Source organism: Spea bombifrons, chromosome 2 (assembly GCF_027358695.1).
Source record: "Spea bombifrons isolate aSpeBom1 chromosome 2, aSpeBom1.2.pri, whole genome shotgun sequence".
Taxonomy (NCBI): Eukaryota; Metazoa; Chordata; class Amphibia; order Anura; family Pelobatidae; genus Spea; species Spea bombifrons.
In genome coordinates, this window is record NC_071088.1 from 139,928,958 (window position 1) to 139,944,987 (window position 16,030).

Here is a 16,030-nt window from a genome sequence, read left to right on the forward strand (position 1 = left end):
CAAATGGTAGCCAAGTCCTGTTGCCCGGCTCGTGCGTTAAGGTCGCCAAGGGGTAAATGCTCCTTCCCCGGCGCGAGGTCCCGCTGATGGGCGGTGCTACCGCGTGCAAATTTTTGTGCTGCAAAGCGCTCTGGGAATGCTGGATTTTACGAGCGCAGCTTAACACGGGAAGACTTTTCCCTGAAGGGCAACGATGAGGAATTTCCTGTGTGCAGGCACCTTGTCCACGCAGCTGTTCTGCACAGAGCCGAGTGTTGGAGCAGTAACCCCCACCACGACTTTAGCGAGGGGTGTGGAAGTGGCGCCCCCCACCATCTCCTATGGCAACTCATACTTACCTGGCAGGGGAGATACCCTGATCACGAAGGGGGTTCTCCCAGGGTGAGGCTCAGCCATTGCACTCCGGCTGTGCTGACCCCTGCGATTTCCCCAAATGCGGGAAACTCGACTGCATAATTTCTGGTAGTGGGGGACTGCGTTCGCGCTTTCCCCTGATCATCCCGGTTTAACGATAGAGCCCGGGGATTATCTCCGGTATCAGCTGGTGGTTCTCCAGGCGTGGCCCTTGCCGCTGCCTCCTAAGGGGGCTGCTCTAGTGCCTTAAGGCGCGCCTCCGTTATGGTTAGGGAAAAGGGTGCCGCCCCAGGCTCTTTGCGGCCTCGTCAGGTGTTGCTCCTGCGTCAGAGACAATATATCTGCATAAGCCCCACCCCTGGGAGGTCTTAAATCTTAAACGTGTGGTCTCATCACTCACGCTTCTCTGGTTGGTTTTTTTTCCTTCTTGCTTTTCCAAAGCGTGCAAAAACGCCATCACAGAGCGTCCTCGGCCAAGCCGCTGATGTTGCCGTTCTGCGCTGCCTCGCAGCCTGCCTTGGATGTAATGTATGTTCAGTGGTTGAATAAACGCAATCTAGCCTACTTCACGCATTGACTTCTAAGAAAAAGCGTTACGAATTGGTTTTTTTTTTGTTTGTTTTCATAAGATTCATGCATTGCAAAGTCTTCTTCTCTTTCGGTGTTGTGCGAATGTCTTAGCTTTAGTTTGTCGCTGCAAGCTATATAGCGATGCCTTTTGGTGGGACGGTGTCCCTCGCAGGGCGGACGTCAAGACTATACTTTCAGGGATCGTTTCTATAGCGCCCGACCGGAGAAACGTGCTCGGAAGTGGTCAGGCTCGGTAACCATGATGAAGAGCTCACGTGCGTTCCCCTGAGCGCGAAGCGAGTATCAAGCGCCGTGGCTAACGGCTGCCTGTTGCTTCTGATGACTGTTCCTTTCTTCCCGAGGGCAGGTTAGGAGGGGGAACGCGCAAGCTGAGCGGTTACTTCTCGTAGCGACGCGTCGAGCTGTGCTTTCTGCGGATGCGGCCTTAATTGTGTTTGTTGGCCTCTTTCGAGGGCCTTCCTTCTATGCCGACCGTACTAGCTTTCGAGGCAGGCCTACTCTTAACAGGATAGACGCCTCGCGAGGGGCTTAATGTGGCCTATGTTTCATGAGCCTTTCGTGGAAACGTTCTGCGTACCAACATCAAATGGTAGCCAAGTCCTGTTGCCCGGCTCGTGCGTTAAGGTCGCCAAGGGGTAAATGCTCCTTCCCCGGCGCGAGGTCCCGCTGATGGGCGGTGCTACCGCGTGCAAATTTTTGTGCTGCAAAGCGCTCTGGGAATGCTGGATTTTACGAGCGCAGCTTAACACGGGAAGACTTTTCCCTGAAGGGCAACGATGAGGAATTTCCTGTGTGCAGGCACCTTGTCCACGCAGCTGTTCTGCACAGAGCCGAGTGTTGGAGCAGTAACCCCCACCACGACTTTAGCGAGGGGTGTGGAAGTGGCGCCCCCCACCATCTCCTATGGCAACTCATACTTACCTGGCAGGGGAGATACCCTGATCACGAAGGGAGTTCTCCCAGGGTGAGGCTCAGCCATTGCACTCCGGCTGTGCTGACCCCTGCGATTTCCCCAAATGCGGGAAACTCGACTGCATAATTTCTGGTAGTGGGGGACTGCGTTCGCGCTTTCCCCTGATCATCCCGGTTTAACGATAGAGCCCGGGGATTATCTCCGGTATCAGCTGGTGGTTCTCCAGGCGTGGCCCTTGCCGCTGCCTCCTAAGGGGGCTGCTCTAGCGCCTTAAGGCGCGCCTCCGTTATGGTTAGGGAAAAGGGTGCCGCCCCAGGCTCTTTGCGGCCTCGTCAGGTGTTGCTCCTGCGTCAGAGACAATATATCTGCATAAGCCCCACCCCTGGGAGGTCTTAAATCTTAAACGTGTGGTCTCATCACTCACGCTTCTCTGGTTGGTTTTTTTTCCTTCTTGCTTTTCCAAAGCGTGCAAAAACGCCATCACAGAGCGTCCTCGGCCAAGCCGCTGATGTTGCCGTTCTGCGCTGCCTCGCAGCCTGCCTTGGATGTAATGTATGTTCAGTGGTTGAATAAACGCAATCTAGCCTACTTCACGCATTGACTTCTAAGAAAAAGCGTTACGAATTGGTTTTTTTTTTGTTTGTTTTCATAAGATTCATGCATTGCAAAGTCTTCTTCTCTTTCGGTGTTGTGCGAATGTCTTAGCTTTAGTTTGTCGCTGCAAGCTATATAGCGATGCCTTTTGGTGGGACGGTGTCCCTCGCAGGGCGGACGTCAAGACTATACTTTCAGGGATCGTTTCTATAGTGCCCGACCGGAGAAACGTGCTCGGAAGTGGTCAGGCTCGGTAACCGTGATGAAGAGCTCACGTGCGTTCCCCTGAGCGCGAAGCGAGTATCAAGCGCCGTGGCTAACGGCTGCCTGTTGCTTTTGATGACTGTTCCTTTCTTCCCGAGGGCAGGTTAGGAGGGGGAACGCGCAAGCTGAGCGGTTACTTCTCGTAGCGACGCGTCGAGCTGTGCTTTCTGCGGATGCGGCCTTAATTGTGTTTGTTGGCCTCTTTCGAGGGCCTTCCTTCTATGCCGACCGTACTAGCTTTCGAGGCAGGCCTACTCTTAACAGGATAGACGCCTCGCGAGGGGCTTAATGTGGCCTATGTTTCATGAGCCTTTCGTGGAAACGTTCTGCGTACCAACATCAAATGGTAGCCAAGTCCTGTTGCCCGGCTCGTGCGTTAAGGTCGCCAAGGGGTAAATGCTCCTTCCCCGGCGCGAGGTCCCGCTGATGGGCGGTGCTACCGCGTGCAAATTTTTGTGCTGCAAAGCGCTCTGGGAATGCTGGATTTTACGAGCGCAGCTTAACACGGGAAGACTTTTCCCTGAAGGGCAACGATGAGGAATTTCCTGTGTGCAGGCACCTTGTCCACGCAGCTGTTCTGCACAGAGCCGAGTGTTGGAGCAGTAACCCCCACCACGACTTTAGCGAGGGGTGTGGAAGTGGCGCCCCCCACCATCTCCTATGGCAACTCATACTTACCTGGCAGGGGAGATACCCTGATCACGAAGGGGGTTCTCCCAGGGTGAGGCTCAGCCATTGCACTCCGGCTGTGCTGACCCCTGCGATTTCCCCAAATGCGGGAAACTCGACTGCATAATTTCTGGTAGTGGGGGACTGCGTTCGCGCTTTCCCCTGATCATCCCGGTTTAACGATAGAGCCCGGGGATTATCTCCGGTATCAGCTGGTGGTTCTCCAGGCGTGGCCCTTGCCGCTGCCTCCTAAGGGGGCTGCTCTAGCGCCTTAAGGCGCGCCTCCGTTATGGTTAGGGAAAAGGGTGCCGCCCCAGGCTCTTTGCGGCCTCGTCAGGTGTTGCTCCTGCGTCAGAGACAATATATCTGCATAAGCCCCACCCCTGGGAGGTCTTAAATCTTAAACGTGTGGTCTCATCACTCACGCTTCTCTGGTTGGTTTTTTTTCCTTCCTGTTTTTCCAAAGCGTGCAAAAACGCCATCACAGAGCGTCCTCGGCCAAGCCGCTGATGTTGCCGTTCTGCGCTGCCTCGCAGCCTGCCTTGGATGTAATGTATGTTCAGTGGTTGAATAAACGCAATCTAGCCTACTTCACGCATTGACTTCTAAGAAAAAGCGTTACGAATTGGTTTTTTTTTTGTTTGTTTTCATAAGATTCATGCATTGCAAAGTCTTCTTCTCTTTCGGTGTTGTGCGAATGTCTTAGCTTTAGTTTGTCGCTGCAAGCTATATAGCGATGCCTTTTGGTGGGACGGTGTCCCTCGCAGGGCGGACGTCAAGACTATACTTTCAGGGATCGTTTCTATAGCGCCCGACCGGAGAAACGTGCTCGGAAGTGGTCAGGCTCGGTAACCGTGATGAAGAGCTCACGTGCGTTCCCCTGAGCGCGAAGCGAGTATCAAGCGCCGTGGCTAACGGCTGCCTGTTGCTTCTGATGACTGTTCCTTTCTTCCCGAGGGCAGGTTAGGAGGGGGAACGCGCAAGCTGAGCGGTTACTTCTCGTAGCGACGCGTCGAGCTGTGCTTTCTGCGGATGCGGCCTTAATTGTGTTTGTTGGCCTCTTTCGAGGGCCTTCCTTCTATGCCGACCGTACTAGCTTTCGAGGCAGGCCTACTCTTAACAGGATAGACGCCTCGCGAGGGGCTTAATGTGGCCTATGTTTCATGAGCCTTTCGTGGAAACGTTCTGCGTACCAACATCAAATGGTAGCCAAGTCCTGTTGCCCGGCTCGTGCGTTAAGGTCGCCAAGGGGTAAATGCTCCTTCCCCGGCGCGAGGTCCCGCTGATGGGCGGTGCTACCGCGTGCAAATTTTTGTGCTGCAAAGCGCTCTGGGAATGCTGGATTTTACGAGCGCAGCTTAACACGGGAAGACTTTTCCCTGAAGGGCAACGATGAGGAATTTCCTGTGTGCAGGCACCTTGTCCACGCAGCTGTTCTGCACAGAGCCGAGTGTTGGAGCAGTAACCCCCACCACGACTTTAGCGAGGGGTGTGGAAGTGGCGCCCCCCACCATCTCCTATGGCAACTCATACTTACCTGGCAGGGGAGATACCCTGATCACGAAGGGGGTTCTCCCAGGGTGAGGCTCAGCCATTGCACTCCGGCTGTGCTGACCCCTGCGATTTCCCCAAATGCGGGAAACTCGACTGCATAATTTCTGGTAGTGGGGGACTGCGTTCGCGCTTTCCCCTGATCATCCCGGTTTAACGATAGAGCCCGGGGATTATCTCCGGTATCAGCTGGTGGTTCTCCAGGCGTGGCCCTTGCCGCTGCCTCCTAAGGGGGCTGCTCTAGCGCCTTAAGGCGCGCCTCCGTTATGGTTAGGGAAAAGGGTGCCGCCCCAGGCTCTTTGCGGCCTCGTCAGGTGTTGCTCCTGCGTCAGAGACAATATATCTGCATAAGCCCCACCCCTGGGAGGTCTTAAATCTTAAACGTGTGGTCTCATCACTCACGCTTCTCTGGTTGGTTTTTTTTCCTTCTTGCTTTTCCAAAGCGTGCAAAAACGCCATCACAGAGCGTCCTCGGCCAAGCCGCTGATGTTGCCGTTCTGCGCTGCCTCGCAGCCTGCCTTGGATGTAATGTATGTTCAGTGGTTGAATAAACGCAATCTAGCCTACTTCACGCATTGACCTCTAAGAAAAAGCGTTACGAATTGGTTTTTTTTTTGTTTGTTTTCATAAGATTCATGCATTGCAAAGTCTTCTTCTCTTTCGGTGTTGTGCGAATGTCTTAGCTTTAGTTTGTCGCTGCAAGCTATATAGCGATGCCTTTTGGTGGGACGGTGTCCCTCGCAGGGCGGACGTCAAGACTATACTTTCAGGGATCGTTTCTATAGCGCCCGACCGGAGAAACGTGCTCGGAAGTGGTCAGGCTCGGTAACCGTGATGAAGAGCTCACGTGCGTTCCCCTGAGCGCGAAGCGAGTATCAAGCGCCGTGGCTAACGGCTGCCTGTTGCTTTTGATGACTGTTCCTTTCTTCCCGAGGGCAGGTTAGGAGGGGGAACGCGCAAGCTGAGCGGTTACTTCTCGTAGCGACGCGTCGAGCTGTGCTTTCTGCGGATGCGGCCTTAATTGTGTTTGTTGGCCTCTTTCGAGGGCCTTCCTTCTATGCCGACCGTACTAGCTTTCGAGGCAGGCCTACTCTTAACAGGATAGACGCCTCGCGAGGGGCTTAATGTGGCCTATGTTTCATGAGCCTTTCGTGGAAACGTTCTGCGTACCAACATCAAATGGTAGCCAAGTCCTGTTGCCCGGCTCGTGCGTTAAGGTCGCCAAGGGGTAAATGCTCCTTCCCCGGCGCGAGGTCCCGCTGATGGGCGGTGCTACCGCGTGCAAATTTTTGTGCTGCAAAGCGCTCTGGGAATGCTGGATTTTACGAGCGCAGCTTAACACGGGAAGACTTTTCCCTGAAGGGCAACGATGAGGAATTTCCTGTGTGCAGGCACCTTGTCCACGCAGCTGTTCTGCACAGAGCCGAGTGTTGGAGCAGTAACCCCCACCACGACTTTAGCGAGGGGTGTGGAAGTGGCGCCCCCCACCATCTCCTATGGCAACTCATACTTACCTGGCAGGGGAGATACCCTGATCACGAAGGGGGTTCTCCCAGGGTGAGGCTCAGCCATTGCACTCCGGCTGTGCTGACCCCTGCGATTTCCCCAAATGCGGGAAACTCGACTGCATAATTTCTGGTAGTGGGGGACTGCGTTCGCGCTTTCCCCTGATCATCCCGGTTTAACGATAGAGCCCGGGGATTATCTCCGGTATCAGCTGGTGGTTCTCCAGGCGTGGCCCTTGCCGCTGCCTCCTAAGGGGGCTGCTCTAGCGCCTTAAGGCGCGCCTCCGTTATGGTTAGGGAAAAGGGTGCCGCCCCAGGCTCTTTGCGGCCTCGTCAGGTGTTGCTCCTGCGTCAGAGACAATATATCTGCATAAGCCCCACCCCTGGGAGGTCTTAAATCTTAAACGTGTGGTCTCATCACTCACGCTTCTCTGGTTGGTTTTTTTTCCTTCTTGCTTTTCCAAAGCGTGCAAAAACGCCATCACAGAGCGTCCTCGGCCAAGCCGCTGATGTTGCCGTTCTGCGCTGCCTCGCAGCCTGCCTTGGATGTAATGTATGTTCAGTGGTTGAATAAACGCAATCTAGCCTACTTCACGCATTGACCTCTAAGAAAAAGCGTTACGAATTGGTTTTTTTTTTGTTTGTTTTCATAAGATTCATGCATTGCAAAGTCTTCTTCTCTTTCGGTGTTGTGCGAATGTCTTAGCTTTAGTTTGTCGCTGCAAGCTATATAGCGATGCCTTTTGGTGGGACGGTGTCCCTCGCAGGGCGGACGTCAAGACTATACTTTCAGGGATCGTTTCTATAGCGCCCGACCGGAGAAACGTGCTCGGAAGTGGTCAGGCTCGGTAACCGTGATGAAGAGCTCACGTGCGTTCCCCTGAGCGCGAAGCGAGTATCAAGCGCCGTGGCTAACGGCTGCCTGTTGCTTTTGATGACTGTTCCTTTCTTCCCGAGGGCAGGTTAGGAGGGGGAACGCGCAAGCTGAGCGGTTACTTCTCGTAGCGACGCGTCGAGCTGTGCTTTCTGCGGATGCGGCCTTAATTGTGTTTGTTGGCCTCTTTCGAGGGCCTTCCTTCTATGCCGACCGTACTAGCTTTCGAGGCAGGCCTACTCTTAACAGGATAGACGCCTCGCGAGGGGCTTAATGTGGCCTATGTTTCATGAGCCTTTCGTGGAAACGTTCTGCGTACCAACATCAAATGGTAGCCAAGTCCTGTTGCCCGGCTCGTGCGTTAAGGTCGCCAAGGGGTAAATGCTCCTTCCCCGGCGCGAGGTCCCGCTGATGGGCGGTGCTACCGCGTGCAAATTTTTGTGCTGCAAAGCGCTCTGGGAATGCTGGATTTTACGAGCGCAGCTTAACACGGGAAGACTTTTCCCTGAAGGGCAACGATGAGGAATTTCCTGTGTGCAGGCACCTTGTCCACGCAGCTGTTCTGCACAGAGCCGAGTGTTGGAGCAGTAACCCCCACCACGACTTTAGCGAGGGGTGTGGAAGTGGCGCCCCCCACCATCTCCTATGGCAACTCATACTTACCTGGCAGGGGAGATACCCTGATCACGAAGGGGGTTCTCCCAGGGTGAGGCTCAGCCATTGCACTCCGGCTGTGCTGACCCCTGCGATTTCCCCAAATGCGGGAAACTCGACTGCATAATTTCTGGTAGTGGGGGACTGCGTTCGCGCTTTCCCCTGATCATCCCGGTTTAACGATAGAGCCCGGGGATTATCTCCGGTATCAGCTGGTGGTTCTCCAGGCGTGGCCCTTGCCGCTGCCTCCTAAGGGGGCTGCTCTAGCGCCTTAAGGCGCGCCTCCGTTATGGTTAGGGAAAAGGGTGCCGCCCCAGGCTCTTTGCGGCCTCGTCAGGTGTTGCTCCTGCGTCAGAGACAATATATCTGCATAAGCCCCACCCCTGGGAGGTCTTAAATCTTAAACGTGTGGTCTCATCACTCACGCTTCTCTGGTTGGTTTTTTTTCCTTCTTGCTTTTCCAAAGCGTGCAAAAACGCCATCACAGAGCGTCCTCGGCCAAGCCGCTGATGTTGCCGTTCTGCGCTGCCTCGCAGCCTGCCTTGGATGTAATGTATGTTCAGTGGTTGAATAAACGCAATCTAGCCTACTTCACGCATTGACCTCTAAGAAAAAGCGTTACGAATTGTTTTTTTTTTTTGTTTGTTTTCATAAGATTCATGCATTGCAAAGTCTTCTTCTCTTTCGGTGTTGTGCGAATGTCTTAGCTTTAGTTTGTCGCTGCAAGCTATATAGCGATGCCTTTTGGTGGGACGGTGTCCCTCGCAGGGCGGACGTCAAGACTATACTTTCAGGGATCGTTTCTATAGCGCCCGACCGGAGAAACGTGCTCGGAAGTGGTCAGGCTAGGTAACCGTGATGAAGAGCTCACGTGCGTTCCCCTGAGCGCGAAGCGAGTATCAAGCGCCGTGGCTAACGGCTGCCTGTTGCTTCTGATGACTGTTCCTTTCTTCCCGAGGGCAGGTTAGGAGGGGGAACGCGCAAGCTGAGCGGTTACTTCTCGTAGCGACGCGTCGAGCTGTGCTTTCTGCGGATGCGGCCTTAATTGTGTTTGTTGGCCTCTTTCGAGGGCCTTCCTTCTATGCCGACCGTACTAGCTTTCGAGGCAGGCCTACTCTTAACAGGATAGACGCCTCGCGAGGGGCTTAATGTGGCCTATGTTTCATGAGCCTTTCGTGGAAACGTTCTGCGTACCAACATCAAATGGTAGCCAAGTCCTGTTGCCCGGCTCGTGCGTTAAGGTCGCCAAGGGGTAAATGCTCCTTCCCCGGCGCGAGGTCCCGCTGATGGGCGGTGCTACCGCGTGCAAATTTTTGTGCTGCAAAGCGCTCTGGGAATGCTGGATTTTACGAGCGCAGCTTAACACGGGAAGACTTTTCCCTGAAGGGCAACGATGAGGAATTTCCTGTGTGCAGGCACCTTGTCCACGCAGCTGTTCTGCACAGAGCCGAGTGTTGGAGCAGTAACCCCCACCACGACTTTAGCGAGGGGTGTGGAAGTGGCGCCCCCCACCATCTCCTATGGCAACTCATACTTACCTTGCAGGGGAGATACCCTGATCACGAAGGGAGTTCTCCCAGGGTGAGGCTCAGCCATTGCACTCCGGCTGTGCTGACCCCTGCGATTTCCCCAAATGCGGGAAACTCGACTGCATAATTTCTGGTAGTGGGGGACTGCGTTCGCGCTTTCCCCTGATCATCCCGGTTTAACGATAGAGCCCGGGGATTATCTCCGGTATCAGCTGGTGGTTCTCCAGGCGTGGCCCTTGCCGCTGCCTCCTAAGGGGGCTGCTCTAGCGCCTTAAGGCGCGCCTCCGTTATGGTTAGGGAAAAGGGTGCCGCCCCAGGCTCTTTGCGGCCTCGTCAGGTGTTGCTCCTGCGTCAGAGACAATATATCTGCATAAGCCCCACCCCTGGGAGGTCTTAAATCTTAAACGTGTGGTCTCATCACTCACGCTTCTCTGGTTGGTTTTTTTTCCTTCTTGCTTTTCCAAAGCGTGCAAAAACGCCATCACAGAGCGTCCTCGGCCAAGCCGCTGATGTTGCCGTTCTGCGCTGCCTCGCAGCCTGCCTTGGATGTAATGTATGTTCAGTGGTTGAATAAACGCAATCTAGCCTACTTCACGCATTGACCTCTAAGAAAAAGCGTTACGAATTGGTTTTTTTTTTGTTTGTTTTCATAAGATTCATGCATTGCAAAGTCTTCTTCTCTTTCGGTGTTGTGCGAATGTCTTAGCTTTAGTTTGTCGCTGCAAGCTATATAGCGATGCCTTTTGGTGGGACGGTGTCCCTCGCAGGGCGGACGTCAAGACTATACTTTCAGGGATCGTTTCTATAGCGCCCGACCGGAGAAACGTGCTCGGAAGTGGTCAGGCTCGGTAACCGTGATGAAGAGCTCACGTGCGTTCCCCTGAGCGCGAAGCGAGTATCAAGCGCCGTGGCTAACGGCTGCCTGTTGCTTCTGATGACTGTTCCTTTCTTCCCGAGGGCAGGTTAGGAGGGGGAACGCGCAAGCTGAGCGGTTACTTCTCGTAGCGACGCGTCGAGCTGTGCTTTCTGCGGATGCGGCCTTAATTGTGTTTGTTGGCCTCTTTCGAGGGCCTTCCTTCTATGCCGACCGTACTAGCTTTCGAGGCAGGCCTACTCTTAACAGGATAGACGCCTCGCGAGGGGCTTAATGTGGCCTATGTTTCATGAGCCTTTCGTGGAAACGTTCTGCGTACCAACATCAAATGGTAGCCAAGTCCTGTTGCCCGGCTCGTGCGTTAAGGTCGCCAAGGGGTAAATGCTCCTTCCCCGGCGCGAGGTCCCGCTGATGGGCGGTGCTACCGCGTGCAAATTTTTGTGCTGCAAAGCGCTCTGGGAATGCTGGATTTTACGAGCGCAGCTTAACACGGGAAGACTTTTCCCTGAAGGGCAACGATGAGGAATTTCCTGTGTGCAGGCACCTTGTCCACGCAGCTGTTCTGCACAGAGCCGAGTGTTGGAGCAGTAACCCCCACCACGACTTTAGCGAGGGGTGTGGAAGTGGCGCCCCCCACCATCTCCTATGGCAACTCATACTTACCTGGCAGGGGAGATACCCTGATCACGAAGGGGGTTCTCCCAGGGTGAGGCTCAGCCATTGCACTCCGGCTGTGCTGACCCCTGCGATTTCCCCAAATGCGGGAAACTCGACTGCATAATTTCTGGTAGTGGGGGACTGCGTTCGCGCTTTCCCCTGATCATCCCGGTTTAACGATAGAGCCCGGGGATTATCTCCGGTATCAGCTGGTGGTTCTCCAGGCGTGGCCCTTGCCGCTGCCTCCTAAGGGGGCTGCTCTAGCGCCTTAAGGCGCGCCTCCGTTATGGTTAGGGAAAAGGGTGCCGCCCCAGGCTCTTTGCGGCCTCGTCAGGTGTTGCTCCTGCGGCAGAGACAATATATCTGCATAAGCCCCACCCCTGGGAGGTCTTAAATCTTAAACGTGTGGTCTCATCACTCACGCTTCTCTGGTTGGTTTTTTTTCCTTCTTGCTTTTCCAAAGCGTGCAAAAACGCCATCACAGAGCGTCCTCGGCCAAGCCGCTGATGTTGCCGTTCTGCGCTGCCTCGCAGCCTGCCTTGGATGTAATGTATGTTCAGTGGTTGAATAAACGCAATCTAGCCTACTTCACGCATTGACCTCTAAGAAAAAGCGTTACGAATTGGTTTTTTTTTTGTTTGTTTTCATAAGATTCATGCATTGCAAAGTCTTCTTCTCTTTCGGTGTTGTGCGAATGTCTTAGCTTTAGTTTGTCGCTGCAAGCTATATAGCGATGCCTTTTGGTGGGACGGTGTCCCTCGCAGGGCGGACGTCAAGACTATACTTTCAGGGATCGTTTCTATAGCGCCCGACCGGAGAAACGTGCTCGGAAGTGGTCAGGCTCGGTAACCGTGATGAAGAGCTCACGTGCGTTCCCCTGAGCGCGAAGCGAGTATCAAGCGCCGTGGCTAACGGCTGCCTGTTGCTTTTGATGACTGTTCCTTTCTTCCCGAGGGCAGGTTAGGAGGGGGAACGCGCAAGCTGAGCGGTTACTTCTCGTAGCGACGCGTCGAGCTGTGCTTTCTGCGGATGCGGCCTTAATTGTGTTTGTTGGCCTCTTTCGAGGGCCTTCCTTCTATGCCGACCGTACTAGCTTTCGAGGCAGGCCTACTCTTAACAGGATAGACGCCTCGCGAGGGGCTTAATGTGGCCTATGTTTCATGAGCCTTTCGTGGAAACGTTCTGCGTACCAACATCAAATGGTAGCCAAGTCCTGTTGCCCGGCTCGTGCGTTAAGGTCGCCAAGGGGTAAATGCTCCTTCCCCGGCGCGAGGTCCCGCTGATGGGCGGTGCTACCGCGTGCAAATTTTTGTGCTGCAAAGCGCTCTGGGAATGCTGGATTTTACGAGCGCAGCTTAACACGGGAAGACTTTTCCCTGAAGGGCAACGATGAGGAATTTCCTGTGTGCAGGCACCTTGTCCACGCAGCTGTTCTGCACAGAGCCGAGTGTTGGAGCAGTAACCCCCACCACGACTTTAGCGAGGGGTGTGGAAGTGGCGCCCCCCACCATCTCCTATGGCAACTCATACTTACCTGGCAGGGGAGATACCCTGATCACGAAGGGGGTTCTCCCAGGGTGAGGCTCAGCCATTGCACTCCGGCTGTGCTGACCCCTGCGATTTCCCCAAATGCGGGAAACTCGACTGCATAATTTCTGGTAGTGGGGGACTGCGTTCGCGCTTTCCCCTGATCATCCCGGTTTAACGATAGAGCCCGGGGATTATCTCCGGTATCAGCTGGTGGTTCTCCAGGCGTGGCCCTTGCCGCTGCCTCCTAAGGGGGCTGCTCTAGCGCCTTAAGGCGCGCCTCCGTTATGGTTAGGGAAAAGGGTGCCGCCCCAGGCTCTTTGCGGCCTCGTCAGGTGTTGCTCCTGCGTCAGAGACAATATATCTGCATAAGCCCCACCCCTGGGAGGTCTTAAATCTTAAACGTGTGGTCTCATCACTCACGCTTCTCTGGTTGGTTTTTTTTCCTTCTTGCTTTTCCAAAGCGTGCAAAAACGCCATCACAGAGCGTCCTCGGCCAAGCCGCTGATGTTGCCGTTCTGCGCTGCCTCGCAGCCTGCCTTGGATGTAATGTATGTTCAGTGGTTGAATAAACGCAATCTAGCCTACTTCACGCATTGACCTCTAAGAAAAAGCGTTACGAATTGGTTTTTTTTTTGTTTGTTTTCATAAGATTCATGCATTGCAAAGTCTTCTTCTCTTTCGGTGTTGTGCGAATGTCTTAGCTTTAGTTTGTCGCTGCAAGCTATATAGCGATGCCTTTTGGTGGGACGGTGTCCCTCGCAGGGCGGACGTCAAGACTATACTTTCAGGGATCGTTTCTATAGCGCCCGACCGGAGAAACGTGCTCGGAAGTGGTCAGGCTCGGTAACCGTGATGAAGAGCTCACGTGCGTTCCCCTGAGCGCGAAGCGAGTATCAAGCGCCGTGGCTAACGGCTGCCTGTTGCTTTTGATGACTGTTCCTTTCTTCCCGAGGGCAGGTTAGGAGGGGGAACGCGCAAGCTGAGCGGTTACTTCTCGTAGCGACGCGTCGAGCTGTGCTTTCTGCGGATGCGGCCTTAATTGTGTTTGTTGGCCTCTTTCGAGGGCCTTCCTTCTATGCCGACCGTACTAGCTTTCGAGGCAGGCCTACTCTTAACAGGATAGACGCCTCGCGAGGGGCTTAATGTGGCCTATGTTTCATGAGCCTTTCGTGGAAACGTTCTGCGTACCAACATCAAATGGTAGCCAAGTCCTGTTGCCCGGCTCGTGCGTTAAGGTCGCCAAGGGGTAAATGCTCCTTCCCCGGCGCGAGGTCCCGCTGATGGGCGGTGCTACCGCGTGCAAATTTTTGTGCTGCAAAGCGCTCTGGGAATGCTGGATTTTACGAGCGCAGCTTAACACGGGAAGACTTTTCCCTGAAGGGCAACGATGAGGAATTTCCTGTGTGCAGGCACCTTGTCCACGCAGCTGTTCTGCACAGAGCCGAGTGTTGGAGCAGTAACCCCCACCACGACTTTAGCGAGGGGTGTGGAAGTGGCGCCCCCCACCATCTCCTATGGCAACTCATACTTACCTGGCAGGGGAGATACCCTGATCACGAAGGGGGTTCTCCCAGGGTGAGGCTCAGCCATTGCACTCCGGCTGTGCTGACCCCTGCGATTTCCCCAAATGCGGGAAACTCGACTGCATAATTTCTGGTAGTGGGGGACTGCGTTCGCGCTTTCCCCTGATCATCCCGGTTTAACGATAGAGCCCGGGGATTATCTCCGGTATCAGCTGGTGGTTCTCCAGGCGTGGCCCTTGCCGCTGCCTCCTAAGGGGGCTGCTCTAGCGCCTTAAGGCGCGCCTCCGTTATGGTTAGGGAAAAGGGTGCCGCCCCAGGCTCTTTGCGGCCTCGTCAGGTGTTGCTCCTGCGTCAGAGACAATATATCTGCATAAGCCCCACCCCTGGGAGGTCTTAAATCTTAAACGTGTGGTCTCATCACTCACGCTTCTCTGGTTGGTTTTTTTTCCTTCTTGCTTTTCCAAAGCGTGCAAAAACGCCATCACAGAGCGTCCTCGGCCAAGCCGCTGATGTTGCCGTTCTGCGCTGCCTCGCAGCCTGCCTTGGATGTAATGTATGTTCAGTGGTTGAATAAACGCAATCTAGCCTACTTCACGCATTGACCTCTAAGAAAAAGCGTTACGAATTGGTTTTTTTTTTGTTTGTTTTCATAAGATTCATGCATTGCAAAGTCTTCTTCTCTTTCGGTGTTGTGCGAATGTCTTAGCTTTAGTTTGTCGCTGCAAGCTATATAGCGATGCCTTTTGGTGGGACGGTGTCCCTCGCAGGGCGGACGTCAAGACTATACTTTCAGGGATCGTTTCTATAGCGCCCGACCGGAGAAACGTGCTCGGAAGTGGTCAGGCTCGGTAACCGTGATGAAGAGCTCACGTGCGTTCCCCTGAGCGCGAAGCGAGTATCAAGCGCCGTGGCTAACGGCTGCCTGTTGCTTTTGATGACTGTTCCTTTCTTCCCGAGGGCAGGTTAGGAGGGGGAACGCGCAAGCTGAGCGGTTACTTCTCGTAGCGACGCGTCGAGCTGTGCTTTCTGCGGATGCGGCCTTAATTGTGTTTGTTGGCCTCTTTCGAGGGCCTTCCTTCTATGCCGACCGTACTAGCTTTCGAGGCAGGCCTACTCTTAACAGGATAGACGCCTCGCGAGGGGCTTAATGTGGCCTATGTTTCATGAGCCTTTCGTGGAAACGTTCTGCGTACCAACATCAAATGGTAGCCAAGTCCTGTTGCCCGGCTCGTGCGTTAAGGTCGCCAAGGGGTAAATGCTCCTTCCCCGGCGCGAGGTCCCGCTGATGGGCGGTGCTACCGCGTGCAAATTTTTGTGCTGCAAAGCGCTCTGGGAATGCTGGATTTTACGAGCGCAGCTTAACACGGGAAGACTTTTCCCTGAAGGGCAACGATGAGGAATTTCCTGTGTGCAGGCACCTTGTCCACGCAGCTGTTCTGCACAGAGCCGAGTGTTGGAGCAGTAACCCCCACCACGACTTTAGCGAGGGGTGTGGAAGTGGCGCCCCCCACCATCTCCTATGGCAACTCATACTTACCTGGCAGGGGAGATACCCTGATCACGAAGGGGGTTCTCCCAGGGTGAGGCTCAGCCATTGCACTCCGGCTGTGCTGACCCCTGCGATTTCCCCAAATGCGGGAAACTCGACTGCATAATTTCTGGTAGTGGGGGACTGCGTTCGCGCTTTCCCCTGATCATCCCGGTTTAACGATAGAGCCCGGGGATTATCTCCGGTATCAGCTGGTGGTTCTCCAGGCGTGGCCCTTGCCGCTGCCTCCTAAGGGGGCTGCTCTAGCGCCTTAAGGCGCGCCTCCGTTATGGTTAGGGAAAAGGGTGCCGCCCCAGGCTCTTTGCGGCCTCGTCAGGTGTTGCTCCTGCGTCAGAGACAATATATCTGCATAAGCCCCACCCCTGGGAGGTCTTAAATCTTAAACGTGTGGTCTCATCA

At 54.5% G+C, this 16,030-nt stretch overlaps 21 non-coding genes across 21 annotated transcripts; all 21 read left to right on the forward strand.

The window, feature by feature from the left end:
* The first annotated feature begins 330 nt into the window (after window positions 1-330).
* On the forward strand, window positions 331-494 carry LOC128480812 (U1 spliceosomal RNA). The gene has a single exon (XR_008350597.1). It is a non-coding gene; the product is annotated as a U1 spliceosomal RNA (small nuclear RNA).
* Window positions 495-1,106: 612 nt separating this feature from the next.
* On the forward strand, window positions 1,107-1,322 carry LOC128475658 (small nucleolar RNA U3). Its single transcript, XR_008346708.1, has one exon. It is a non-coding gene; the product is annotated as a small nucleolar RNA U3 (small nucleolar RNA).
* Window positions 1,323-1,858: 536 nt separating this feature from the next.
* LOC128481062 (U1 spliceosomal RNA) lies at window positions 1,859-2,022 on the forward strand. Its single transcript, XR_008350836.1, has one exon. It is a non-coding gene; the product is annotated as a U1 spliceosomal RNA (small nuclear RNA).
* A 612-nt stretch (window positions 2,023-2,634) lies between these two features.
* Window positions 2,635-2,850, forward strand: LOC128481147 (small nucleolar RNA U3). The gene has a single exon (XR_008350905.1). It is a non-coding gene; the product is annotated as a small nucleolar RNA U3 (small nucleolar RNA).
* Window positions 2,851-3,386: 536 nt separating this feature from the next.
* Window positions 3,387-3,550, forward strand: LOC128480813 (U1 spliceosomal RNA). Its single transcript, XR_008350598.1, has one exon. It is a non-coding gene; the product is annotated as a U1 spliceosomal RNA (small nuclear RNA).
* Window positions 3,551-4,162: 612 nt separating this feature from the next.
* Window positions 4,163-4,378, forward strand: LOC128475532 (small nucleolar RNA U3). The gene has a single exon (XR_008346588.1). It is a non-coding gene; the product is annotated as a small nucleolar RNA U3 (small nucleolar RNA).
* Window positions 4,379-4,914: 536 nt separating this feature from the next.
* On the forward strand, window positions 4,915-5,078 carry LOC128480815 (U1 spliceosomal RNA). Its single transcript, XR_008350599.1, has one exon. It is a non-coding gene; the product is annotated as a U1 spliceosomal RNA (small nuclear RNA).
* Window positions 5,079-5,690: 612 nt separating this feature from the next.
* On the forward strand, window positions 5,691-5,906 carry LOC128481199 (small nucleolar RNA U3). Its single transcript, XR_008350954.1, has one exon. It is a non-coding gene; the product is annotated as a small nucleolar RNA U3 (small nucleolar RNA).
* Window positions 5,907-6,442: 536 nt separating this feature from the next.
* LOC128480817 (U1 spliceosomal RNA) lies at window positions 6,443-6,606 on the forward strand. Its single transcript, XR_008350601.1, has one exon. It is a non-coding gene; the product is annotated as a U1 spliceosomal RNA (small nuclear RNA).
* Window positions 6,607-7,218: 612 nt separating this feature from the next.
* Window positions 7,219-7,434, forward strand: LOC128481201 (small nucleolar RNA U3). The gene has a single exon (XR_008350956.1). It is a non-coding gene; the product is annotated as a small nucleolar RNA U3 (small nucleolar RNA).
* Window positions 7,435-7,970: 536 nt separating this feature from the next.
* On the forward strand, window positions 7,971-8,134 carry LOC128480818 (U1 spliceosomal RNA). Its single transcript, XR_008350602.1, has one exon. It is a non-coding gene; the product is annotated as a U1 spliceosomal RNA (small nuclear RNA).
* Window positions 8,135-8,747: 613 nt separating this feature from the next.
* On the forward strand, window positions 8,748-8,963 carry LOC128475629 (small nucleolar RNA U3). Its single transcript, XR_008346681.1, has one exon. It is a non-coding gene; the product is annotated as a small nucleolar RNA U3 (small nucleolar RNA).
* A 536-nt stretch (window positions 8,964-9,499) lies between these two features.
* On the forward strand, window positions 9,500-9,663 carry LOC128481113 (U1 spliceosomal RNA). The gene has a single exon (XR_008350884.1). It is a non-coding gene; the product is annotated as a U1 spliceosomal RNA (small nuclear RNA).
* Window positions 9,664-10,275: 612 nt separating this feature from the next.
* On the forward strand, window positions 10,276-10,491 carry LOC128475533 (small nucleolar RNA U3). Its single transcript, XR_008346589.1, has one exon. It is a non-coding gene; the product is annotated as a small nucleolar RNA U3 (small nucleolar RNA).
* A 536-nt stretch (window positions 10,492-11,027) lies between these two features.
* LOC128480819 (U1 spliceosomal RNA) lies at window positions 11,028-11,191 on the forward strand. Its single transcript, XR_008350603.1, has one exon. It is a non-coding gene; the product is annotated as a U1 spliceosomal RNA (small nuclear RNA).
* A 612-nt stretch (window positions 11,192-11,803) lies between these two features.
* Window positions 11,804-12,019, forward strand: LOC128481202 (small nucleolar RNA U3). Its single transcript, XR_008350957.1, has one exon. It is a non-coding gene; the product is annotated as a small nucleolar RNA U3 (small nucleolar RNA).
* Window positions 12,020-12,555: 536 nt separating this feature from the next.
* Window positions 12,556-12,719, forward strand: LOC128480820 (U1 spliceosomal RNA). Its single transcript, XR_008350604.1, has one exon. It is a non-coding gene; the product is annotated as a U1 spliceosomal RNA (small nuclear RNA).
* Window positions 12,720-13,331: 612 nt separating this feature from the next.
* Window positions 13,332-13,547, forward strand: LOC128481203 (small nucleolar RNA U3). The gene has a single exon (XR_008350958.1). It is a non-coding gene; the product is annotated as a small nucleolar RNA U3 (small nucleolar RNA).
* Window positions 13,548-14,083: 536 nt separating this feature from the next.
* On the forward strand, window positions 14,084-14,247 carry LOC128480821 (U1 spliceosomal RNA). The gene has a single exon (XR_008350605.1). It is a non-coding gene; the product is annotated as a U1 spliceosomal RNA (small nuclear RNA).
* Window positions 14,248-14,859: 612 nt separating this feature from the next.
* On the forward strand, window positions 14,860-15,075 carry LOC128481204 (small nucleolar RNA U3). The gene has a single exon (XR_008350959.1). It is a non-coding gene; the product is annotated as a small nucleolar RNA U3 (small nucleolar RNA).
* Window positions 15,076-15,611: 536 nt separating this feature from the next.
* Window positions 15,612-15,775, forward strand: LOC128480822 (U1 spliceosomal RNA). Its single transcript, XR_008350606.1, has one exon. It is a non-coding gene; the product is annotated as a U1 spliceosomal RNA (small nuclear RNA).
* The last annotated feature ends 255 nt before the right edge of the window (window positions 15,776-16,030 follow it).